This window comes from Cavia porcellus, unplaced genomic scaffold (genome assembly GCF_034190915.1).
Source record: "Cavia porcellus strain 051 isolate PalLab524CR breed Dunkin Hartley unplaced genomic scaffold, mCavPor4.1 scaffold_49, whole genome shotgun sequence".
NCBI lineage: Eukaryota > Metazoa > Chordata > Mammalia > Rodentia > Caviidae > Cavia > Cavia porcellus.
In genome coordinates, this window is record NW_026947532.1 from 5,162,949 (window position 1) to 5,187,673 (window position 24,725).

Sequence of the window (24,725 nt, forward strand, 5' to 3'; positions counted from 1 at the left end):
GCCTGGGTCCAGGACAGGCAGCTCGTGCTGGCAGCCATTCCCAGTGCACAAAACAGAGTGTTCCCTCCTCAGGGGCCTACGTGCTGTGTCACAGAGCTCCCAGGTCCATGGGGCAGACAGAAAGGGCCCTCTGGTTACACTGCTGTCCCCACCCACGCGGCCCTGAAGCTGGCTGGCACAGGGTAGCAGGCACTGTGGGTTCACCTGGCACTGCAGTCAGACCCAGGTATGGGACTGGGACAGACATGACAGTGGCCACCTGTGCATCACAAGGCTCCGGAGCTTGGGGTTGGTTCACACCAGACTCTCCCATTTTCCTGCTTCACACAGGAGCAAACAGGCCCAGGACAACGGGAAGAGGCCTGAGGGGTGGCGGAACCCAGAGGGCCTGGAGCTCTGCCTGCCATCCGGGTTCTGCTGCAGTTTTTTTTGTGGAATTTCCCATCTGATCCACAGTTCAGAGGCCAGGGGCTGGGGATTTAGCTCAGCAGCATAAGCGCCTGCCTTGCAAGTGTGTGGTTGTGAGTTCGATCCCTGATACCCAAAAAGACAAAAAAAAAAAAAAAAAAAAAAATCAAAGTTCAGAGGCCAGGGACACTGGAGCCAGGCTGCCTGGGTCCCAGTCCTTACTTCCCAGTGTCGCCAGCGATGACATTCCTCGTTCTGACCCTGGCTTCCTGTTTGTTTTTGTTGGTCCCATACTGGGGACTGAACCCAGGGCCTGCATGGTGACTTACATTCCCAGGCCTTTTTATTTTTATGTTTTATTTTAGGATGGAATCTTGTTGAGTTGCCTAGCTTGGCCTCGAATCTGTGATCTTTCTGCCTCAGCCTCCCAGAGTGCTGGGATTACAGATAATTGCAGCTGCCCTAGGTTGGTCTAAAGAAACAGAGACCACGATGCAGGTAGAGCACCTGATACACACGCTTGTGGAGGACAGATGGTGCCCCCACCAAAAATACATCCATACCCTCATCCCTGGAATCTGCATGTGACTTTATTTAGAAGTGTCATCGGAGATTCGATTAAGAATCTTGAGACAAGCGCCTCCTGGATTTTAGCTGGGCCTAAAAGTCCTCATAAAAGACAGAAGCCCAAGTGCAGACAAGCAGAGACATAGTGACATAGCCAGATGCTGGAGGGATCTTTCCAAGCCTTTGGCCACACACCTGTGATCCCAGCACTCAGAACCGTGAGGCAGGAGGATCTCTGAGAGTTTGAGGCCAGCATGGGCTACACAGTGAGTTCCAGACCAGCCTGAACTACAGAGTGTCAAAAACAAAGCAAGAAACAGAAGAGCAGCTCTGCCAGCCCCTTGACTTCAGATTCCCATCTCTGGAACTGGAAGAGAATACTCTGTGTCTTTGTTGTTTTTAAGGTGTGGGCGACTGGTCCCAGGGCTTTTGTACCCAGTTACATTTTCCAGTTCTATAGAGGACAGAGCGTGGTAAGTTGCCAAATTGCCTCTCGGGCTACAGCTTTGCACCCTCCTGCTTCAGCCTCCCAGAGCACTGGGTTTCAGGCGTGGACACCATGCCTGGTCTAACCTGTTGTGTTAAACCACAGAGACTCTGGCAGTTTTTCCTGCAGTGACAGGAGACTGACATGGTGGCAACGCTGGGAACAATGGTGGAGTAAGGGTGGTGCCAGGGGTGAGGGTGACAACCACAGTGATCAGTGAGGGTGGTGCTGAGGCTGGTGTGGGAATGGCCATTCGGGCTGGGATGGTGTCGTTGAATCTCATGGCGACTGTCCTGGTTTGCTATCGAGCCCTGCCTGATCAGAAAAAGGTCAAATCCTAGTTAGCAATGCTCGGAACAGGTCCGCCCCAGCCTCGCGCTCCTCCTGCCTCAGCCTCTCCAGTGCCCGGATAACAGGTGTGCACCGCCCCACTCAGCTGTGGCTGCAGTGCCGTCCTCCGCTGTCACCCATGCAGTGTCCTCCCCTGCCTTGCCGCCGCAGGTGTCCGTCTGTCCCAGGGCCCCCTGTTTTAGGACAGTAATGTTCCTGGGCTGGCTCCGTTGGATATGGGCGCTTCAGCAAAGAGCGCATCTCCAAGTAAGGCCGAGTCCTCAGGTTCCAGGCTCGGGGCTGGACCTGGATTTCCGGGGCGAGCCCAGTTAACCCCTGACGGTGATTTGATGGAGACTGTGGATGACTGGGTCGCAGCCCTGGGCCCCAAACCCCTACAGGTGCTGCTTGGGGGCGTGTGAGTCCCCAAGGTTCCCTGGAGGTCACATATGTCCCAAGGGAGCGCGGGGGAGGAGGGGGGATGGCCTGCGCCTCCGACACCTTTGCAGAGCAGGTTGAGGGTTTGGGAAGAGCTGGACGCTGGTCCTACCGGAAGCTGGCCGTGGTGGGGACCCCAGGCTGCACGGCAGGGGCCGTCTGTGTCTGGGGTCCCTGCGCTTCTGCTGGCGTGGGAAGGAGGGGCAGCTATGTGGGGAGCCCCACTCCTCTTCCTTCCCTCCCCTCCCTCTCCCCTCCCCCTCCTTCCCACCGCACCTGCTTCCCAGTCACGTGGAGCGCTGCTATTTTTATCCACAGCTAAGTCCCTGCCTGCCCGTTGCAGCGGCGCCTCTAGGGCAGGACCCGGGTGTGCACCCCTGCCAGCTCCCGGGCCTGGCCAGGTGCTCGGGGCGTGCAAAGAGCGGCCCAATTGTAAAGGACAGCGCGTCCTCCTGTGTCATCTTCCTCCATCTGGGCACAATGCAGCGGCAACAAAGCCATGGTAGCCCCAGCTTTGAGCGCGCTTCCTCCACCGCACCCTGGGGCCCCCAGGAAGCTGCCGCGGGCCCAGCCGCCCGATCTCGCCTTTCTTCTGGGCCCCGGTGCCCGGTAACCATGGCAGCCAGAAGCCAGCCCTGCCTGCCGGGGACAGAGAGCCCGCCGGCATTTGGTCTCTGGCAGAGGACAGGCAGGGCTGGGCCACTGCTGCCTTTCCTTAGGGGCACAGGGACGCTGCCTGCGGCCGCTCTGGCCCTGTCCAGCCCGCGAAGCAGTCGTGATGCGGTAACAGCATTCATTCATTCCTGTGTCCGATCAATATTTATGAGCGCTTCTGGTGCCAGGAACACTTCTGTGCACCGGGGAAAACGTTCTGGCATCCGTGAGGCTTGTATTCTAGGGGAGAGACAGACAAAGATGATGGGGTAGCAGGCAGTTAAAGGGGCACAGGAGCCCCCGGAATGAGAAGCTTCCAGGGGTTGGGTCAGGGAGAGGAGAGGAGCCCCCCACCACCAGGGGGTGGCATCCAGGGACAAGGCATCCAGGGCAAGGGAGCAAGTGCAAAGGCCCTGAGGTTGGCCTACCTGGTCACGGTTCTGAGTACACCAAAGTCAGGGGAAGTGCCAAGAGCTTGTGTGTGGGGGTGCAATGTGGGTGTGTGGGGGAGAGCCCGCATTTCCCCTGGGGGCAGTGACTTGACTGCTGTGGGGTAAAGCGGAGACACCAGCCTGTGTCGCTCATCTGTGGCATGCCCGAAATTTTGGTACCCTATCCTGAAGTGCTTTCATCTGAGGTAGGTGCTATTGGGCCCATTTTACAGATGGGGAAACTGAGGTCTAGCAAGGTTGAGTAATCTGCCCCAGGGTCCTGGCTGGTCAAGATACCCAGGCAGCCTGGCTTGTATGTTCAAGCCCTTATCTCCATTTTTATGTTTTGTTTTGTTTTTGCTTTTTGAGAGAGGATGCCACTGCAGAGACCAGGCTGGCCTTGACCTGGCCATCCTCCTACCTCAGCCTCCCGAGTGCTGGGGTGACAGAGATGCCCACCATGCCCAGCTGTTTGCTTGTTCCTGCACCCACCCCTCCTGTGTCCTGTGGGCTGTGTGAACACACAGCAGCTTTGTACTGGGTACCGGGTTCAGATCCTGCAGAGGCGGCACAAGCTGAGGAGCCCGGCCCAGCTTGGGAGACAGTGGGCAGGACTCAAAGGGAAACCCAGTGACCAGGTGCCTGCGCATGTGACTGGGGCCACCTGGAGAAGGGGACAGGGCTGGGGGGCAGCTGCGACACTCGGGGAGAACAGCTGTTTTTGGGGGGCAGGGGGAGGGACAGTATGGCTTGGCGGGGTGGGCAGCAGAGGCAGAGGGAAGCAGATAGGTTGGGAAACCGAGGCAGGGAGGAGGGGCTCAGGGCTCCCAAGGCCGCAGGCTTCGTGCTTTGAGGACATCAAGGCCACCGTGACCCCATCCCCCACTGTGTATCATGGTGGGCGTAGACCTCAGTGGGCACAGTGGCACAGAGTGACTCAGGTCCCCAAGTGAGTGGGGACACCTCACACCCCCACTTCCTGGCACTTCCAGGCGCTGGAAACACATCTGTGACCCCAGCACTCAGGAGGCTGAGGCAGGAAGATCCCTGCAATTTGGAGGCCAGCCTGGATTACATAGTGAGACCTTGTTTCAAAAACAAAACAAAACAAGGGAAAGAGGAGGTAGGGTTTCCCTGGTCCACAGAGGTGCAGACCCAGGCATGGGCAGTGTCCCCCTGTAGGGCCCCCACTGTGGCCCCATGTGAACCCTGCAGCTGGGCCCCGGCCAGCTGCTTGGCCTCTGATCCTCAGCTGATTCTGTCTCTGTTATCACTGCTCAGACCCTACCCCAGCCTACCCCACTTTTCTGGGCTGCTCTTGGGGGGCACCCTGGAGATTCCGACTTCTAGAACCTTCGGCTGTCCAACATGCCCCCTCCCCCCAAGATGGCAGCAGCGGGATTCAGAAGGGACAGGCGGAGTCCACCCAACCTGGACCAGGGCACCTGGGAGGGGGAGGGGCAGGAAGGGGCGATGGGCCTGCTCCTGGGCCAGAGTGATCCTCTTAGCCCCTGCTGTCTTCTCCCAAGCCTGGTGGGGCTGTGTGACCTGGGTGCAGGGCTTGACCTCTCTGAGTCCCTGAGCTTGAGGTCTGGAGGTGGGAGAGGGAAGGGGGCGGCTGTGCGCACCCCTGGGGTGACAGTGCATGCTCTAAAGCGTCACTCACCAAGCTGAGCTCAGGTCCGCCACAGAGGCAGGGAAAGGGGTGCGTGGGGAGAACCCTCGAACCACCAGCACCAGGGGCTGTGCGGCTGGGGCCCAGTGGGTGCTGGGTTGCCTGGTTGGGGGGCCCTTCCCCTCCTGCCCCTCAAGGGTGGCGGTCATGTGGGTGGGGATGGGGCTGCAGGGGTCTCTTCCTCTTCCTGAAGGCAGACAGGACCGGTGATGTCCGGTGTCAGGGGAGGGAGAGCACTGAAGGGCGGGAAGGGACCTCGACAGCAGCAGAGGACTGGATGGAGCGCAGGGACAGAGGAGGGCACGCGGCCTCGCTGGAACCTTCCAGAGACAAAGGTGCAGGGCCCCAGGGCCTCTTGCCTGGACAGGAGCTTGCCGGCTCTGCGGGCTCGGCCCAGGCTGCAAACCTACGAAGGCGACCCTGTGCCCGCTGCCCTTGCGGCTGTCACAGCAGATAAACCTTCAGCCAGCCTGGCGGAGAGGAGCGCCCCGCACACTAATGCTCAGCCCGCGGCCGCTGAGCTAAAAATACAGAGCAGAGGGGGAGGGGCGGCGAGGGGGAGGGGAGCATGCTGCGGCCTCCGCGCTGGAGCTGGAGCCCGAGCTCCACGGATGGGACGGATCGGATCGTGGCGTCCTAAAGATCCAGATGCCTGCAGCTGCCAGACCACTGCCCTGGGACCGCGGTGGGGTGGGGGGCAGCCCAGGGCCACAGGGCGGGGCGGAGGGAGGAGCGGCTGCAGAGGGGCGGGGAGAGGTGGGCAGCTGTGGTGCGCGGGCAGGGGTGGGGGGTGGGGGGTGGGGACAGGTGGGGAGGGGGGTGGTGAGGGAATGGGGGTGCAGGGGGAGTGGGACAGCAAGGCACCCTCCCCACGTGGACAGAGACACTCTGCAGAGTCCAGAGAAGATCCAGCCTCAGAGAAACCCACAGGAGTGGGCCCAAACGGGAAACTGAGGCTGAGGAACAGCCGAGTCTCTGTCTAAGGTGGTAGGTGGCGCAGCAAGATCTGAACCCAGACCCGCTGACCCCAGGCCTGTCTGGGAACCCGGGACCCTCCAGCTGCCCCTGCCAGGGTTACCAAGGCAGGGCAGATGGCAGGAGAGGGGACACGTCGGGGGGGGGGACCCCGGATGTAGGCAGGGGGACGGGAGCCTGGGCCTCACCTGTCTTAGACAAGAAGCTGGCGTGGGCAGAAGGGCATTGAGGTGACTGGGCCTTGTTGGCAGGTGACTGAGCAAAGGCTTCCCTCTCTGCACTCCAAGGCCTCAGGTCTTTCATTCGCCCATCTGTTGTTTTTTGAAACAGGGTCTCACTGGGTAGCCAGGCTGGCCTCCAACTCACAGCAACTCTCCTGCCTCAGCCTCCTGAGTGCTGGGATGACAGGTGTGAGCACCCCGTGTATTCGAGGTGCTGTGGATGGGGAAGGACATTCGTGGGCCAGGAGTGGACAGGTGAGGTCTGAGCCCTATCCTGCTGTCCTTGCTTTCTGAGGGCCTCGACCCCTTGCTGGGATGCTGGGCTGTGCAGCCGCCTTCAGGAAGTGTCCAGGCCTCTCCCCAGAGACAGGGCCCCTGACCACATCCCTGTCACCATGCTCCGCTCAGTCCCAGGTCCACAGGAGCCTTGACCCACGGTGGTGGAGCCTGTGTCCCCAGTCCAGCACCAGGTTTGTCGGCTGCTTGGGCACGAGTGCAGGCTCGGTGTCCCCTCCTGGAACAGGGCTGGGTGACAGTGCCTCCCTGAGACACGAGGGGAGCCAGGAGAGACACCCCAGCAGGGAAGCTCTGACCCTGGCCCGGCCCTGCATGATGGAGGAGGCCCTGACGGGCCTGGGAATCTGCTCTTCCGCAGCTCTTTCTGGACTGAACAGGCCAGGAGGAAACCCAGGCTGAGGCTGGGGTCCACTGCCCACCCAGGCTGCTGGAGATAGGAGCTGTGGGGGCTGGGGTCCCGCCCCAGAGCTCAGAGCAGGCTGAGCCCCAAGAGGAAGAGGATGAAGGAAGAGGGAGGAGGAGAAAAAGGAGGACCCAGAAAACCCCAGGACAGAACCAGGCCAGAAGTTCTGTTCCTCCGGGGCCCTGCCTTCCTGGCTCTCCACTGCCTTTGCTGGCTCTGCTCTGGCCTCTGGGTTTCCTCCATTCCCACAGGGCGTGGCATCTCACCTGTAATCCCCAGGTTTGGGAGGCTGAGGCAGGAGGATCCCTGTGAGCTGGAGGGCAGCTTGGGCTGCATAGTGAGACTTTGTCTCTAAAATGAAAAAGAGAGGACAGGAAAGGCCAAGCAGTCAGGGCAGGGCGTCTCCACGGTGGACCCCAAGGAAAAGCGGCCTCACACTGGGGCGACCGGGGCAGGACCCGTGGAGCAAGCGTGAACTGGTGGGCTGTGCCCTGTCTCGATCTCCAACCTCCAGCCTCCTTGAAATGACACACTGCACACTGATTTAATTACATGTCCGGTGTGGGGCAGAGTGGGCGGCCTGGCCCCTCTGCCTTGCAGGGTCTCAGCCCTGGTCCCCAACTTGGGACCCTGGGGAGTGCGGGGGAGGGGGTGCCACTGACCTGCTGGCCCTGGTGCCCGCACTTACCTCCCCAGCCCCACTCTCCGGCCAACCCCACCACCCTGCCCTGCAGAGGAGCCTCCCCACCATGGTGGGGTCAGAGGGCACAGGGTCACCAGACCCAGTGGCACTGCCAGGTCACAGGCTGTCAGTGATACAGGCAGACACAGTCTCGGGGCCAGGCAGCCTGTCACAGCCACGCTGGGGACAGAAGCTCCTGTCCTGAGGGGAGGGACAAAGCCAGCACCTCCCCAGAAGCACCGGGAGGGATCTTCTGACCTCTGGGGCAGCAGAGGCCTGCAGGGAGTGACTGGCCCCACAAGCCCACCAGGTCCTGTCCCCCTGGCCTCCCCGCCCAAGACCCACAGCAGGGGCAGGCAGCCGACCAGGGTCCCCAAGCCACATCCAGCGCAGGGGACGGAGTGGCAGCGGCTTCACGGAGCTCTGGCAGTGCCCAGGCCCTGTCCTAAGTGCTTAGCCCCCGCTCCTGCCCATCCTCCACCCGGGGAAACTGAGGCTCAGGGTCACAAAGCCACAGTATCACGATGGCCGTCAGCACATGGACCAGGCTGTCCTGTGAAATGAGGTCCCCATGTGACCCTCATGCCTATCCGCTGTCCATCCGCCCATTCCTCCGTCCCATTTGTCCATCCATCCCTCTGCCTACCCGCCTGTTACTGTCTACTCATCCGTCTGTCAGTCCGTCCATCCATCCTCCACCCGCCATCCCTCTATCCATCCCCATCCACCCCCATCCAATGTCCCACTCCCTTCTCAGCCCCTTGTGTCAGCACCTCAGCCTCTGGCTCCGCACCCCTCGGTCCCTGTCCTCCTGTGCTGTCCCCCACCTGCCCCCTCTTCTGCTTTGTCCCGCCTGTGGGCATCACCTGCTAAGTGCCCACCCTCTGCCGCCCTGGCTGGGATCCCTGGGGGCCCTGCGGTCTCTAAGCTCACTGTTCAGCCAGGGGCGCAGAGTTACCTCGGGGCACGTGGTAGGCTATGCCTTGGGGGACGCCACTAATTTTAGCCACAGCCATGGGAGAAAGGTAAGCTCGGTCCTGCTCTGTCCAGGGGAACCCTGATTGTGCTGCTTGGGGAGAGGAGAGAGCCGTGGCCAGGCGTCCCGTGCCCGTGGCATCTGCCTCTGCCAGGCTGCTAGACTGGTGTCGCAGCCCCAGAACCAGCGGCCCTTATGGGGATGCCCTCCCCCGGCCGGCGGGTACCCTCAGGGATGGCCAGTGACCTCTGTGACCCTGGCTGTCTCCCTGTTCCCTGGGGCCAGGGGTCTCGGGCTGCTGCCCAGGAAACAGGAAGGACCTGTGTGTCCCTTCCTCTGGGGACAGGCTGACCCCGCGGGTCACAGGCCAAGGACACATTCAGACCGTGGCCCGTCCTCTCCCAGGACTCGCTTTCCACTTGGGGTCCTCTCTGGTGAGGAGGCCAGAAACTCTCCCCTGCCGCCCCCTCGTCCTCTCCCTTCCTGGGCAGGATTCGCCTCTTGAAATTCTGCACACTAATAAAATCCTAACTAATTTACATCAGAGATGGGGGGAGCAAGCGGTTGCCATGGAGACCATCTCCAGGGCCCTGCGGCCTCCACCTCGAGGTGCTGCGAGAGAACAAGAGACCTGCATGGCTCTGCAGCTGGGGCCGGGCCTCCCCCGCCCTGCCCTGGTCCCTGAGCCTGGGGGGACAGGACTGGGACAGCCCGTTGCCTGGGATAAACCGGCCAGGTGCGGGAGGGAGAGCCCCTGCCAGGGCTGAGTGCCTGTTCCCTGCCCTGCGCCTTCCCTGGGGCTGCTGGCCTCTCTCCCAGAGTCACCCGAAAAGGTGTGCATGTGTGCATGTGCAGGTGTGTGCGTGTGTGCCCACACGCATGTGTGGTATTAGGTGTGGAACCTGGGCCCTGCACATGGAGCTACAAACCCACCTCCTTTTTTAATTTTAAACTCATGTTAAACCACTAAGTTGTAAAGACTTGAGGTTCAAACTCAGGGATCTCCTGCCTCAGCCTCCCAGTGGGCTGGGATCACAGGCATGCGCCACCTCGCCAGGCTCAGAGGGTAACATTTTAAGTCCCATTTTATCAACAATGACAGAGTCTCCAGGAGGTGGGACAACACTGTGTTCAGACCCCCAGTCTTCTGACTCTAAAACCGTCATGGTGAAGGTGATAAACTGTCTCCAGGGAGAAAAATGACAAAAGCAGAGGAGGGGAGGACAGAGAGGACTTGAGAAACCATGGGGTCTAAATCGGGTTTCGAAGGATGACTAGGAGCTCCGTAAGGGAAGCGATGGGAGGAAACTGCTCCAGGCAGAGGGAACATTGCAAAAGCTGACCCTGACCAAAGAGCCCTAGGCTGAGGGCTGGAGGGGCTGTAGAGAGAAGCCCTGGCAGGGGCCAGAGGGCCAGCGTGGCACTGAGATACAGGCCGTGGCACTGTGCGTCCCCTCGTTCCTCTTAATTCTACTTGACTTTGAGAGCTTGGACAGAGAAGGTTGGGGCTGCTGAGGCCGCAGCCTGGCTCATGCCCTTTGCCAACGCATGCCTGGCACACTTTCCACTGCTGGCAAGGGCTTGGCCTGTCCCCAAGGACAAGAGCTGGCCAGGACAAGGTGTGCCCCCGAGGATGGCATAGAGACCCTTGCGACAGAGGTGGCTGTGGTCTCATCAGAGTCCAAGGAGAAAAGCTGCCGGCCCCAGCTCTCAGGGACACTGAGCTGCAGGCAGCAATGCACGTCTAGCCACCCAACTGTCCTCTGGGCCGGACTGTCCTCTGCTGGCCTGCAGTGGAGGTGGACACCCTGAGTTCAGATCCTGCTTCCCCATGGATTGTGTACCCACAGGTAAATTCCTGAACCTCTCTGAGCCCTATTTTCTTACCCAAGAAGTGGGAATAAAAGCTCCGACCTCCAAGCCAGGTGTGGGGGTGCATGCCTGAAATCCCAGCACTTGGGAGGCTGAGGCAGGAGGACTGCCGAGTGCAAGGACATAGGGCACCGTCTTTTCCTCCCCTGCATGGTCAGCCTTTCTACCAGGGTCTTTGTGCTTTTCCTTCAGTAAACACCGAGGGACAATCAGACATTGTCTACAGGCCAAAACAAAAAATGTATTTTTCCAGAACAAGAGATGGAACCCAGAGCCTTTCGTGTGGTAAGTGAATACCGTACCTCTGTGCTCCACTGCAGTGCAAGACTGAGAGCCCTGATCCCTACCTCACACCATATACAACGACGCCCACTGGGCCACAGGCCTAAGTGTGAGGCTTATTACCGGACTGCTGTGCTTTGTTTTTTGAGACAGGGCCTCCCTACGTAGTCCAGCTAGCTTTAAGCTTACTGTGTGGCACAGGCTGGCCTGTAACTCGTGGCAGTCCTCCTGCCTCAGCCTCCAAATGCTGGGGTCACTGGGGCCACCAGTCCTGACCAAACTTTTAGAAAGAAACAGGAGAAAATCTTGAGCACTTCACATGAGGCAGAATTCCTAGACATAAGAATACTGATTGGTCCATAAGAGAGAAAATGAATTGCCAGCCCTTCCTCACCAGGGAAACTCTCATTCTGAGAAAGAACTGTTCAGAGAGAAGAGGTCAGGCTGGAGGTGGGAGAAAGGATTTGCAAACTGTTGGGAGCCGCAGCCCCGAGCCCGGTCGCCTCACTTGGCGGACGTGAGGCCTGTAGTAAAGAGTGAGGCCTGAGGTAGATTACCCCTCCCATCGAACACGTTAGTTTCCTGCTTACCGCGTAAACAACCCGCTCAACAATATAGTCTGCCTGGCAACTGATGATGTTAGCCAATCAGCTTGCCTTGCTTACTTTAACATGATTGGACACTGTACCCGTATATATACCGGTGCCACCCCTGGGCGGAAGTAGAAGCCAGATAGAAGCCCGGAAGTAGAAGCCCAAAAGGAGCCGCGGAGAGCGGACCGGTAGAGGCTTTGGGGCAGGCTGAAGCACAAAAGGAGCCGCGGGGAGCGGACCAAAGGAGGCTTCAGCTGGGAGAACCCAGGGCAGGCTGTACGGAGAAGGAAAATAAAAAGAAAAGGTTGTCCACTACCAGACTGTGTCGTGTGTCCTTCCTGCCGGCCGGGAGCGGACATCGACATTTGGAGGCCCGCCCGGGGACTGATCACCCCCGCGACGTGGAAGTGGACAACGCTCCAGTACAGAGCTGCGAGACAGGTGAGTTGGGGATAAGCCTGGGCTCTGGGTGGCGCGCACCTACAGGGCTTTTAGACTCCCCTCAGGCTCACGCGTAAGTGGCGGATTCCTTGGGCCTCACGCGGTGAGTAACATATTAAAAGATGGGAAACATGTTAGGTAGCAACACTAAGAGCGAGGGTGGTTGTGGAGAAAGCTCTCAAGAGCTTACAAAAGTACGCAGGGTATCTGAGCAGGCCCAGTCAGGGAGCTCCCGAGAGGGGTCTGTCAAGGGGAACAAGGATGCTAAGGAGGAGGACGGGGCTCTAGCCTCGGAGTCGTCTGACTCCGAGGACGAGGGAAAGTTGAATGGCAGGGAGGCCAAAGAGACCAGCTGTCAGGAGCCTAAGTCGCTCAATAAGGAGTCGCAGGGTTCTTTTCCAGCGTCACGCCGCGAATTGCGCTCTGCTCAACCTGGTCTGCGGAGGAGTAGAGAGCTCCTGAGTGCGCCCCGGCGCGAGAGGGAGGCGGTCCCTCGCCACGAGGCGGCCGCCTGGGAGCTCCCTCCCCTTTCGCCAGAACAGGAAGTGATGCACGGGCCCCCATTTTCCGCCCAATCACGGCCGCTGTCTTATGCTCCGCCGCCGGCGGGTCGGTATTTTTACAGGCGGCTTTGGCAGGGGGGACGCTTGTCTCATGAGGTACATCCACCTGGGATAGATAGTGGCCCCTACGAGATATTTCCTGTACAAGTAGCTATGGGCCAGGGACGCAATGTATGGGAGCCTTTTGAGATAAAGCAGATTAGAGAACTTAAAAATGCAGTTACAACCTTTGGGCCGACTGCGCCTTACACCATTGCCATGCTGGAGAATCTGTCTTCTGGGCCCCTCACCCCCGCGGACTGGATTCAGCTGGCAAAGGCCTGTCTGCCCTCGGGCAGTTACCTGGATTGGCGAGCCTGGTATGCAGAGTTCTCTGCCGAGCAGGCTGAGAAAAACGCCAATCGAGGAAACCGGGGGTGGAACAAGAAAATGCTTATGGGAGAAGGTCGGCACGCTGATGACCAGACCCAGTTCCCCGGCGCTGTCTATGAGCAAATCAATGCCATAGGACTCCGCGCCTGGAAGCAAGTAAGTGGTGCTGGAACAGCCTCCTTGTGTCTTTCAAAAATAATTCAGGGTACCACAGAGCCATTTGTTGACTTTGTGGCCCGAATGCAAGATGCTGCCGATAAGATATTTTCTGATCCGGGAGTGGCTCAACCGCTGGTAAGACAGCTGATTTTTGAGCAATGTACAAAGGAGTGCAAGGCAGCGATAGCTCCTCATAAGAACAAGGACCTCAATGCCTGGATTAGGATATACAGAGAGATAGGGGGGCCGCTCTCCAACTCGGGAGTGGCTGCTCTCCTGGCCGCGGCTGTACAGCAGAGGGGACCTCGCGGGTTAGAAGGGGAATGTAAGGCTAAAGGGTGTTTTGCCTGCGGGGAGCCAGGACACATTAAACGTCACTGCCCAAACAATGCAGATGCTAGGCCTCGCCCTAGGAATGAAGAACCATATGTTTGTGGGCGATGCAAGAAGGGATCACACAAAGCTGAGGAGTGTAGGTCGGTCTTTGATGCTCAGGGCAACCGTATTTGTGGACAAGATGCTAGAGAGCCAAAAAACGGCCAGAGGGGGCCCCCTTCACAGCCGGGCCCCCGCCCCAGAGACAGGACAGCTCAGGGTGGCAGCCTTCAACAAGGGCCACCCCTGGGTCAGCAGGTGTGGACCTCAGTGTCGCCTCCAGACTTATACAGAAGGTCACCATTAGGACGGATGGCGTTAGGACCCTAAATGACATGCAAAAGCTATTGGGAGACATTAATTGGATTAGGCCATATTTACATATACCAAATTCAGATCTCAAACCCCTGTTCGACCTTCTAAAGGGAGACCCAGATATAGCCTCCCACAGGAGGCTCACTCCTGAGGCAAGAGCTGCCTTACAGAGAGTGGAAAAAGCCTTAGGTGGGGCTACCTTACACAGAATTGAACCGGGGCGACCCTTTGATGTCTGTTTGCTACAGACTAGTCTACAGCCTACAGCGGTGATTTGGCAGAAAGGACCACTACTGTGGATACACCCTAAGGTCTCACCTGCAAAAGTCATAGAGCATTACCCGGAGGCAGTCGCTTCATTGGCCCTTGAAGCGCATGATAGAGCTGTCCAACATTTTGGCTCAGGACCACAAGCCATCCGAGTACCCTATACCGCCAGCCAGATCAAGACCCTGGCTGCCTGCATAGATACTTGGGCCATTCTGAGATGTGTTTTCCATGGGGATATAAACAATCAATACCCTAAAGACCCTATCTTGTCATTTGTCACTCAGCACCCTATAATTTTTCCAAAGGTTACTGCCTCTGAGCCATTAGTCCCAGCAACTACAATATACACAGATGGCTCTAAGACGGGGATAGGCGCCTATGTGATCCTAGGCAAGCCCCCGGTTACCATACAATTTGAACCAGATCAGCCTCAGGTGGTGGAACTGCAGATCGTTAAAATGATTCTTGAACGGTTCTCAGAGGCCATTAACATTGTCTCCGATTCTAGGTATGTGGTCAATGCTATGCAAGTGCTTGAGACTGCCGGTTTAATTAGATCCACTTCCACAGTGGCTGGGCTGTTCCTGTCTATCCAGACATTGCTTCAGAACAGACACCATAAGGTCTTCACCACCCACATAAGAGCACATACATCCCTGCCAGGGCCTATGGCACAGGGGAATGCGGCTGCTGACACTGCCACTCGCCCGTTATGGATTTTTACCTTACTAACACCAATCGAGCGAGCCCGTGCCTTCCATGATAAATTTCATGTTAATGCCAGGACACTAGCAAACCATTTCCATGTTTCTAGAGCAGATGCACGAGATATCGTGCGACTATGTGACTCCTGTGCCACATACAAACCTGCCCTACCGATGGGAGTAAACCCTCGAGGTTTGATCCCTGGTGATGTTTGGCAGATGGACATCACACATATACAGGAGTTTGGGACTCTTAAATATGTTCATGTTTCCACAGACACCTGTTCTCACGTCATATTTGCAACAACAAAAACAGGTGAAAAAGTGTCTAATGTGATCAATCATTGCCTGGCGGCTTGGGCCACATGGGGCAAACCAAAAATATTAAAAACTGATAATGGACCAGCCTATATAGGCAAAGCCTTCAATGAGTTCTGCAAAATGATGGAGGTTCAATTAAAACATGGTATCCCATACAATCCCCAAGGTCAAGGAATCATTGAGAGGGCTCATAGAAGCCTCAAAGAAATTTTACAAAAACAAAAAGGGGGAGTAGGCCAAGGCCTGGCCCCAAAGGCACGATTATCCATGGCACTATTCACACACAATTTTTTAAATTTAAATAATGATAATCGCTCCCCAGCTGTGGAGCACTGCAACCCTTCCCCCAACCATAAAGGGTGGGTGAAGTGGAAAGATGTCCTGACAGGACAATGGATGGGCCCGGATCCAGTGGTCAGCTGGAACCGAGGCGCGGTTTGTGTTTTCCCACAGGAATCGGTACGAGAACCACTGTGGATACCGGAGAGACTGACACGGGCAACAAAGCCCTCGACTGAAGATCAGACCTGCCCTACTGGAGATCCATCACAGACCAACCAACAAGATGAATAGAAATAGCGGTAGCCCGAAATGGACAAGAAGATCCTCAGGCATATGCATGGCTCGCTCGCCTAGCCTACGACCGAGTCTAGGGACGGTGAGCTTCCCACACTCCTCCTCTAAAAAATTATGATATAGCAGGGTAGATGAGTCAATGACGGGTAAGAGCGTGCCTCCCCAGCATGACTCGACCTAAGCCAGGCCCTACCCCATCCTGCACGTAAGCCGCTGGACTGTTAGATGCTGCCCAGGTCTAAAATTCTCTCCGAGGGGATTTCTTTACGGAGAGAGAATGAGTGCAAGCTTGTGTGCATCCAGGTTCCGTCCAGTTTGTGCCTGGCCCTAGAAAAAGGATGAGGGCCTCAGGGCCTTGGCAGACCATGGGACGGCCGACCAGGGTCTAAGCCAAGGACCTACGGTGGGCCTACGCATAGGGCATAAGCCTCTGCACCCAGTCCAGGAAGGGCTACGATGCGCACATTTATAAAAAATAAAAAAGGGGGAGATGTTGGGAGCCGCAGCCCCGAGCCCGGTCGCCTCACTTGGCGGACGTGAGGCCTGTAGTAAAGAGTGAGGCCTGAGGTAGATTACCCCTCCCATCGAACACGTTAGTTTCCTGCTTACCGCGTAAACAACCCGCTCAACAATATAGTCTGCCTGGCAACTGATGATGTTAGCCAATCAGCTTGCCTTGCTTACTTTAACATGATTGGACACTGTACCCGTATATATACCGGTGCCACCCCTGGGCGGAAGTAGAAGCCAGATAGAAGCCCGGAAGTAGAAGCCCAAAAGGAGCCGCGGAGAGCGGACCGGTAGAGGCTTTGGGGCAGGCTGAAGCACAAAAGGAGCCGCGGGGAGCGGACCAAAGGAGGCTTCAGCTGGGAGAACCCAGGGCAGGCTGTACGGAGAAGAAAAATAAAAAGAAAAGGTTGTCCACTACCAGACTGTGTCGTGTGTCCTTCCTGCCGGCCGGGAGCGGACATCGACAGCAAACCACACAGGTTTGTGTATCTGGGGCACAGAAAGAGGCGTCAAGACTCAGCAGTCCCAGCTGGGCGTGTGGTGCCTGCCTGTGACTCTAGCACTCGGGAGGCTGAGGCAAGAGGGTCACTCATGAGCCTGAGGCCAGCCTGGACTAAACTGGGAGACTGTCTCAAAAGGAAACAAAACAAAACACAGAGACTCAGCAGTCTCAAAGCAAGGCAGTGAGAACCGCACGGGGGATGCAGAGACCTCACCAGAGAAGATACCCGGATGGTGAATAAGCACAGGGAAACGTGGTCAGCCACGCGGGAAAGGAAGACCAAACACACAGCAGGATGCCAACAAGATACTGCAGGGCACCTCACGGAGATCACAGAGCACCTGGAACCAGGCGGGCCTTGTGGAGCCAGGTGTGGCCATACCTGGAGGCCACCATCCTGTCACAATGTGAGGCAGCCCCTCCGGTGCTGGCCTGCTTGGTCCTGAGAAACACACCCGGGCATCAGCCCCAGGAGCTCGTCTGCAGACTGGAGCACCAAGTGCAGGAACAAATGGTGGCCCACGTGGCCCAGACAGAGGGCACGCTTGAGGCCTGGCCTCGGCCCCAGTGCTCCAGCGCCCTTCTGCAGAGGGAGGAGAACCAGGCTCAAAAGCCCCCCGCCAGCCACGCGATTCTCCTTAGCTGCCGTTCACTGAGTGGGAGAGCTGTGGAGGCGGGAAAAGATCCGTAGGCGTGACCGCAAGAGGAAGTGTCGGAAGACAGGCCTGTCCTGGAACCTGGCGGCAAGGAGGTTACCCAAGTTTACACATTATGAAGCCACGTGTGGTGGCAAATGCTTGTAATCCCAGCACTTGGGAGGCCGAGGCAGGAGGATCTCTGTGAATTCAAGGCCAGCTGGGTTACATAGCAAAACAAAAGCTATACATATGATAAAATTCATAGAAGCTGACTCCAAAAAGAAGTTAACAGAAGTGCTTTTTGTTCTGTTTTGTTTTTTGATTTTCATGGTACCGGGGATTCAACTCAAGACCTTCAATGGTGAGCTACTTCTCCAGCTCTTTTTTTATTTTTTATTTTGAGACAAGGTCTTGCTAAATTTCCCAGGCGGGGTTTGAACTTGTGCTCCTCCTGCCTTGGTCTCCCAGAATGCTGGGGTGACAGGTGTGTGCCAATACTCCCGGTTTAGGAATGTAATTTTAAGAAACATTTTGTGGGACTCTGGCTTTTCAGTCTCTGCAACACAATTTTTTTTGTGTGTGTGTTTTGAGACAGGGTCTCACATGCAGTTCAGGCTGGCCTTGAGCTCACAGTGACCCTCCCGACTCAGCCTCCCAAGTCCTGGGATTACAGGCACGTGCCACCATGCCTGGCACCTCTGCAACACATCTGAATGGGTGAGGACAGGGCAGCCCCCACCGCAGCACCCTTGTGCAGTGAACAAGCCGCACGACTGTCCATGTGGGCCCTGGAGCACCCGGTGTTTCCCTCTCCTGCTCTGTTCTCCCTCTACAGATGGAGCCCCACAAGGGTCCCCAGGGAGGGGCGGGCAGGCTGTGCATTAACCTGACCAGGCCGAGGCTCCTCGTTAATGGCTGCAAATGCACTTTAGCGCTGAGGCTGCAGGGCTGCAGAAGCTCGGCTGGGGCTTAATGGCTCGCCTGCAAGGGAGGAAGAAGGATGGTGCAGGCTGGACGTGTCTTGGCCCAGAGGGAGGGGTGTGGCGGGCGGTTCCCCCAGCCTGGAGACTCCCTGCCTCAGCGTGGGAGAGGGATGGGGGGGAAGGCAGAGGGAGGGGGGAGGAGGCAGAGGGAGGGTGGGGCCCCTGGAGGCCGCCCTGCCTACCAGACCCCTGCCCTTCGTTCCATCCTGGGCCACCGGCTCCCTTTCATGCCCCTGGGGATGGAGAGCTCAGTCCAGGCCAAGGGTATCACGGGGACATACCTGCAGCTCCTCAGCCCAGGGACCTGGATGACAGCCAGGTTCCAGGGTCATTTTCCAGCTGCACTCTGCTTGAGTGGCAAAAGCACCAGATTCCGGGCGTGGTGGCATTTGCCTGTCTTGCTAGCATTTGGGAGGCTGACGCAGGAGGATCTCAAATTCTAGGCTATGTAATGAGAGCCCAGTGGAGTGGGAGGCAAGCTCTGGGGATGCGGGTGGGGCTCTGCTGGGTGCAGGCAGATCGGGAGGGGGTAGGAGGAGGCTGCAGACCCAGGCCGGACAGGCCTAGCACGGGGACAGGCCCAGCACCGCAGGGCCTCGGACACCATCCACGATCAGAAACCCGGTGAAGGGGCCTGCGGAGGGCCGCTCAAGGGAAGGCAGCTGGGGAAACGGTGTCCTCCCCTCCTCGCTCCCCGGATCTGGGGTGCGCGACTTTCAGCTCCTCCCCAGAAGCAAAGGGAGCGGGAAAGGGAAGGAGGAAAGGTGCCGGTGGGTCCGGGACACCGAGGCCGCCCAGACGGCGCGGCCAGCGACCCCCAGGAAAGAGCACCCCGGAGCTGCTGCAGGAAGCCGCCGGGCCAGGGATGGGTGCGCGGAGGGGCAGCGTCTGCAGGGTGCTCTCGTCGGGTCTCCCTCCCGATACAGTCAGGCCGCTCTCACACCGGGTTTGTGATCACTCCTTGCACCCCTGCTTACGTCTCCACACCCCAGAACCCCTATTACACACCCCAGCTCCGCCTGCTGGGCACTGTTCCCTGCCCCTCCCCCGGGCCCCATTGACCACCTTGGGCAGCTGCTGTCCCACCAGCCGCGTCCCCCCAGGCCCCGGGCAGGGCAGAGAGCGCCTCGGCCGCCACCCCCAGCCTCGGGCTGCTGGAGCATCGATCGGGGATGCGCCCTGCTTCCCACCGGCCGCAGGATGGAAAATCAATGCCCAGAACAAGCGGCGAGCGAGGGGTGCGGGGAAGGAGGGCAGCGCCGGGAGGAGGTGCCGGGGGTCCCCGCAGCAGCCAGGCCGTGCCGGCGGGAAAGCCGCTGAGCCTGCTGCTGTTTTGTTCTGACTGCAAAAGCTCCCTGGGCGCAGGGAAAACGACACCCATGGCACCCATGGCACCCACGGCCGGGTCCCCCACGCGGCCTCTTCTCCCCGCTGCTTGCTGTTCTGCAAAACCGGGGCGCACTCGGCAGCTCTCCCCTGCCCTCGGCCGCTCGGTGCGGGGGGGGGGGCGGGGGAGGGCTTGATGCGGGTCCTGTGGCCTGCAGCCCCTCCACCCCGCATCCCCTCCACCCCACCTCACGTCTCCCATCCAGCAGCCGAGGGACAGGACACTCCCTGCTGTTCCCGCACTGGGGCTGTTGCTCTGTGCTGCTCTGTGGAAGCAAAAGAAAAGCAATGATTTACCCAAGTAGTCCCGCCTGCGGATTATGGGGGTTATTGATCAGGTCCCTTCACCAGGAGGCTGCTGGGATAGCCCTGCCCAGATCCTCTGACAACTCTGAAAGTCTGCTTTGTTTTTGTTTTTGAGACAGGATCTCACTGTGTGGCCCAGGTTGGCCTCCAGCTAGCAGCGATCCTCCTGCCTCAGCCTTCTGTATCAACCACACAGCTTGGCATCCCTTCTGAGGGCCCATCGATCCACCCACTAGACACCCCCAGGAGGCCATGGGACCCTGTAGATCCCTGTTCTCTGCCCCTCAGGGTCATCTCATGCCTTTGACCTTTTTGGCCCCTGGCTAAGGTAAAAGGTGCCTTGTTCTAATGTGAGTTTCTTTCTCCATTAGTGAGGGGAAGGGGTTCACGCGTGTGCTGGCCCCTTGGGTGTCTCTCCCACGACTGCCCGGTTCATTCTCTTCTCCCATTCCCCCTGGGGGTCTCCACGGTCCCCTCGCAGTCACACCAGAGCCTCCCGGCCTTCGGCCTTCGCCACAGCTGTAAATATTCTCCTAATTGGCTGTTTGCTTTTGTTTTCTTTTATGGGTCTCCGCTATACATAACTTTTAAACTTTTTTTGTAGTCAAAGCTTCAGGAGGATTTTTACCATCTGTTGAATAATTAAGCAGACTTTTCACATCACATTATTTTCCCCTAGCACTTTTATAGTTCCACTTTCATATTTAAGTTTTCGTTTGGGCTCCAATTTATTTTAGTTATGGCTTACACTCAGGCTAACAGCCTGCCCTGACCTGTCCCCAGGTACTGAATGGTTGTCTTACCACCATTTAATAAATGGCCCATGCCTGGACTGGTGGCAAACGCCTGTAATCCTGGCACTTGGGAGGCTGAGGCAGGAGGATTGCCACAAGCTTGAGGCCAGCCTGGGCAACACAGTGAGTTCAAGGACAGCCTGGACTACATAGTAAGACCCTGTCTCCAAAATAAATAGCCCATATTTTCCTTACTGATATTATTTTAATGAATTAATTTTGGTTTTTTGAGGTGAGATTTTGCTGTGGGTCCAGGCTGACCTTGACCTCACTATGCAGCCTAGGCTGGCCTTGAACTTGTGTCGATCCTCCTGCTCCTGGTATTTTTGGGGTTTTTTAAGACAGTCTCTCTATGTGTGTCCTGACTGCTCTGGAACTCACTATGTAGTCCAGGCTAGGCTCGAATTCACTGTAATTCTCCTGCCTCAGCCTCCCAAGCCTGCACCACTGGTTTTAAATTATGCCTATATAATGTATTCAAGTTAATTAACAAGTTCAGGAACCCAGCAGACACATCTGGTAGTGTCACGCCTCTTAATAAGAGTGGTGCACACAATTTAATAGTGTCATCAAAGCTCACTGATCGGGAAGGGTCCCCGGGTGCCAATGGTTGAGAGGCAAAGAGCAGACCACGATGCGGTTCCGCGCCCAGAACCCCGACCCAAAGGCAGAGCAAGAGGTCGCCCAGCACCTGCGGATAGCTGCAGGGCAGCCTGGCTCTCCTGACCCCAGGCAGGGTCAGGGGCTGAGCAGAGGGGATAGCACATTGCGGAGAAGGCCTAGGACAGGCAGCCTGGAGGAACCGGAAAAGCCACTATGAGAAAGGAAGAGGCAGATGGAGGGAGGGAAGGTGGAGGGCTGAGGGTGGCTGAGGTGCTGTTGGGATCAGAATTCCATGCAGAGAGGAAAGGCAGGGAGACAGGGCTGGGGGAATGGCCAGGGTGCAGCCCAGCAAAGAGGGAGATGCAGAGAGGGGGACACGGGAGGAGAGGGGATGCCTCACCTGGGTCTTAGAGATAGCCTGGGAGGGTAGATCACCACCACCATCATCAGGATTATTCCTGTTATTATTTTGTGATGCTGGGCACTGAGCCCAAGGACTTCATACTGAGATCCATCTCCAACCTTTCTTTTTTCTTTTTTATATTGAGACAAGGTCTCCCTAAGTTGCTAAATTGCCCAGCACTGAGGAGGGCCTGGCTCAGTAGCAGGGCATTGGCCAGTGTATGCAAGACCTGGGGGTCCCACCCCAAGCACATCAGCTCAAAGAAAGGTAAATATCTGAACCGACAGCTAGGTGGTCATACCAAATATATTGTGTGCAATTTTACACACAAAGAAAAAGTCAAGGGAGGAAAAAAATGTATATTCTAAGGACCCTTATACTAAAGACATGGTGCTCCAGGCACTTTATACATTATTCCTTTAAGATTAAGTCCTCAAACAACAGTTTTGTGTTATTATTATCCTTTTTTTTTTTTTCTTTTTCTTTTCTTGAGGTAGGGTCTTCCTATGCAGTCCCAGCTGGGGTTGAACTCACAGAGATCCACCTGCCTCAGCCTCTTATATGCTAGGCTTACCTGGCTCTATGTTTTAAAGATGGAAAAATGAAGGATAAGAGTTTGTCATCTTTGTTACTCAAAGGTATTGAAGAAATTTTGGATACAATAAAGGCCCAGAACATTTCTCCATTGGTGGCCTCATTAGTCTGCTGTCCCTTTAAGAGTATCCTCCTACGGAAGCCTCAGAACCCAAGCAATCTCCGCCCCCTTCCTTTCTCCAATCCGGATCAGCCTTGCTTCTTGCTTTGACCAATCACACGTGTCCGAGATGATGTCACTCCTCTTCCAAGGCCAGGCCTTAAGAAACCCTGCAGCTTCTCTTTTCAATGTCGTAGGTCACTTTGGACACCTTGTCCCTTGTCCAGTGTGACCTGGTGACCTTGTGAGACATCAGGACAGGGGTGGGTCCCTCGTGGAGACACTGGGACAGCTGTAAGCCAAGGAGAAAGGTCCTGGGGGGAACCAAGCACACAACTCCCCCCCTCATCCCCTCACCCCGCAGAGTTCTCCTCTGTAATTGTGAGACAAGAAATCCGTGCAACCAGAGCCACAGCCCACGGTCCTGGAGTCTCCCAGCTGCGGCCGTGACAGCGCTGCTGAGGGTCCCTGGGCACAGCTGCCCAACTGCCTGGTGGAGCCCGTCCCGAGGAGCAGGCCCTGGCGCTGTGAGCAGACTCCGGGCTCCAGCACACAGCCTTCCCCACAGTGCCACCACCCACAAGGACGACAGACCCCCAGGCTACAGGGCGGCCTGCACAATGTCTTTCAATTAGTGTGAGGGCAAAAAGCCAGGAGTGGTGGTGCACCCCTGTCATCACAGTACTCAGGAGGCTGAGGCAGGAGGATCGCCGGGAGTTTGAGGCCAGCCAGGACGACACACCTAGGCCGCGTCTCAAAAACAAAACAAAAATTCTTCTTCTTGAAACAAAGAAAGAGTGAGGATGTAATAAAGATATTTCAGAGGAATTTGAGGAACTTGTGCCTCCCCAGGTGTTTACTAGGAGAATAGAGGGTTAGGAGGGGGAGAAGGAAGCCAAGGTCTCTTCCAAGCAGGAGATACAGAAAGGAAGGGCCTAGCTGTGCCAGTCGGGCTAAAATCTAAGCAGCAGAGGCTGTGAGAATGACAGTGGTCACAGGCAGCCTGGCTCCGTGGTCAGATCAGCTTCCAGTAAGTCGGTTCCCTGGGGTGCAAGGAGAATTTTAAAGTGCTTTTTGCTTGATTTTTTGAGGCAGGGTCTCACTATGGAGCCCAGACTGGCCTTGAACTCCCGCTGCCGATCCTCCTGCCTCAGCTTCCTGAGTGCCACCACGCCCGGAAAGAGGTAATTTCTAAAAGAAGGAGGTGAGATTTATAACTTTCAAGCCCATAAACAGGAACGGAGTGGGGCGGGGTTGGAGGGGTGGGGGGACTGAAATCCAGTCTGGGAAAGCCGAGGGAGACTGCTTTTGTACCTGGCCACCCCGGGGGAGAACTCGGATTTTTCCTAGCTTTTATTTGTTCCCACTGGGGTTTCCAAGGAGACAGGTCTGGACCCGCAGCAAGGAGACCTTGTCACTTCGCCTCTCTCGGAGCTGCCGTCCTTGGATTCTCCTGTATTGTTGTGTGGTCTCAGGGCCGCGGGGAGTCGTGGGCTTTGCTAAGGACAGAGCCAAGAATACGTCCAGCGTTTTCAGGCTCCACACGGCTAGGCTCTTGGCCTGGGACAGGTGTCCGTCCTTGAATTAGTCTGGATGAGCCAGGCTCTGCTGCAGTGACAGAGCGGCAAATTGCATGGCTCAAGAGAGAATGCTTTTCCTTCTCTCTCCTTTCCTTTTTCAGTACTGGGGACTGAGCCAGCACCTTTGCCCTGAGCTGCACCCCCAGCCCACCCCTTCCTTTGAGATGATGCTCACTAAGTTTTCCAGGCTGGATTTGAAGTCTGATCCTCCTGCCTCAGCCTCCTGAGTACTGTGATGACAGGCGTGCGCCCCCACACACCTGGTTTCCCGCTTTGGTAATTCTGTGAGGTCTCTGAATGCTCACAGGGAATAAATTCATTTTTCTGAACTCAGTCAGATTTCTGCTTTTCGTGGGGCAGAGCCTCAACCAGGATACCTCACTGATATTTATTTGACTTCAGATCTTCACCCCATTCCTAAGCAAAATGGGTCTGTACTCTGGTGCTATCTACCGACCCTTAATTTTAGGGTCATGCTGCATTCTTGACACGGCTGGGGGAGCCAACAATCCTGCCTGTGTCCCAGACAGACTGTCTGATAGAACTTTCCAGGTCAGGTTTTATGGAACACACTGTAATCCCAGCACTCTGGAAGGCTGAGGCAGGAAGATTGCCAAAGTCAAGACCAGCCTGGTTGATTTAGCTATTTAGTGACACCCTGCCTCAAATAAAGAAATAAAAAAAGACTAGGATGTAGCTCAGTGTGGAGCCTTGGGTTCAAAGGTCCGTACCCCCCAAATTTTCTTCTTGCCAGTAAAAGTGTCAGGAACTTGCAGTACACTAGGAAATAGCTCTTCCGTATCATTTTAACCCATTCCTATTTATTCTGTAGTCATAGACGTTTTGCTTCCCCCACTTGTGGATTACATGCATTTTCCCACAAGTATCAATTATCCATATTTTCAAACATTATTATCATTATCATTATCATTTTGCTTC

At 56.7% G+C, this 24,725-nt stretch overlaps 3 long non-coding RNA genes across 9 annotated transcripts; 2 read left to right on the top strand and 1 right to left on the bottom strand.

Annotated features, from left to right (window-relative positions):
* Window positions 1–745: 745 nt before the first annotated feature.
* Window positions 746–19,921, bottom strand: LOC134475000 (uncharacterized). The gene is made up of 3 exons (XR_010045989.1): window positions 19,704–19,921; window positions 7,153–7,237; window positions 746–3,124 (listed from the first exon to the last, which is right to left on the bottom strand). It is a non-coding gene; the product is annotated as an uncharacterized LOC134475000 (long non-coding RNA).
* On the top strand, window positions 5,824–16,314 carry LOC134474999 (uncharacterized). 5 transcript variants are annotated; one of them, XR_010045985.1, is made up of 4 exons: window positions 5,825–5,977; window positions 6,296–10,394; window positions 10,609–11,732; window positions 15,265–16,314. It is a non-coding gene; the product is annotated as an uncharacterized LOC134474999 (long non-coding RNA). The 5 variants fall into 5 exon arrangements; XR_010045986.1 differs by lacking the exon at window positions 5,825–5,977 and having other exon boundaries at window positions 6,127–10,394; window positions 10,609–10,701; window positions 11,424–11,732; XR_010045988.1 differs by lacking the exon at window positions 5,825–5,977 and having other exon boundaries at window positions 6,127–6,441; window positions 10,609–10,701; window positions 11,424–11,732.
* A 1,607-nt stretch (window positions 19,922–21,528) lies between the features above and the next one.
* On the top strand, window positions 21,529–24,119 carry LOC111757067 (uncharacterized). Of its 3 annotated transcripts, none has more exons than XR_010045996.1 (3): window positions 21,529–22,469; window positions 23,298–23,390; window positions 23,888–24,119. It is a non-coding gene; the product is annotated as an uncharacterized LOC111757067 (long non-coding RNA). The 3 variants fall into 3 exon arrangements; XR_002791449.2 differs by having other exon boundaries at window positions 21,963–22,469; window positions 23,302–23,390; XR_010045997.1 differs by lacking the exon at window positions 21,529–22,469 and adding an exon at window positions 22,526–22,733.
* The last annotated feature ends 606 nt before the right edge of the window (window positions 24,120–24,725 follow it).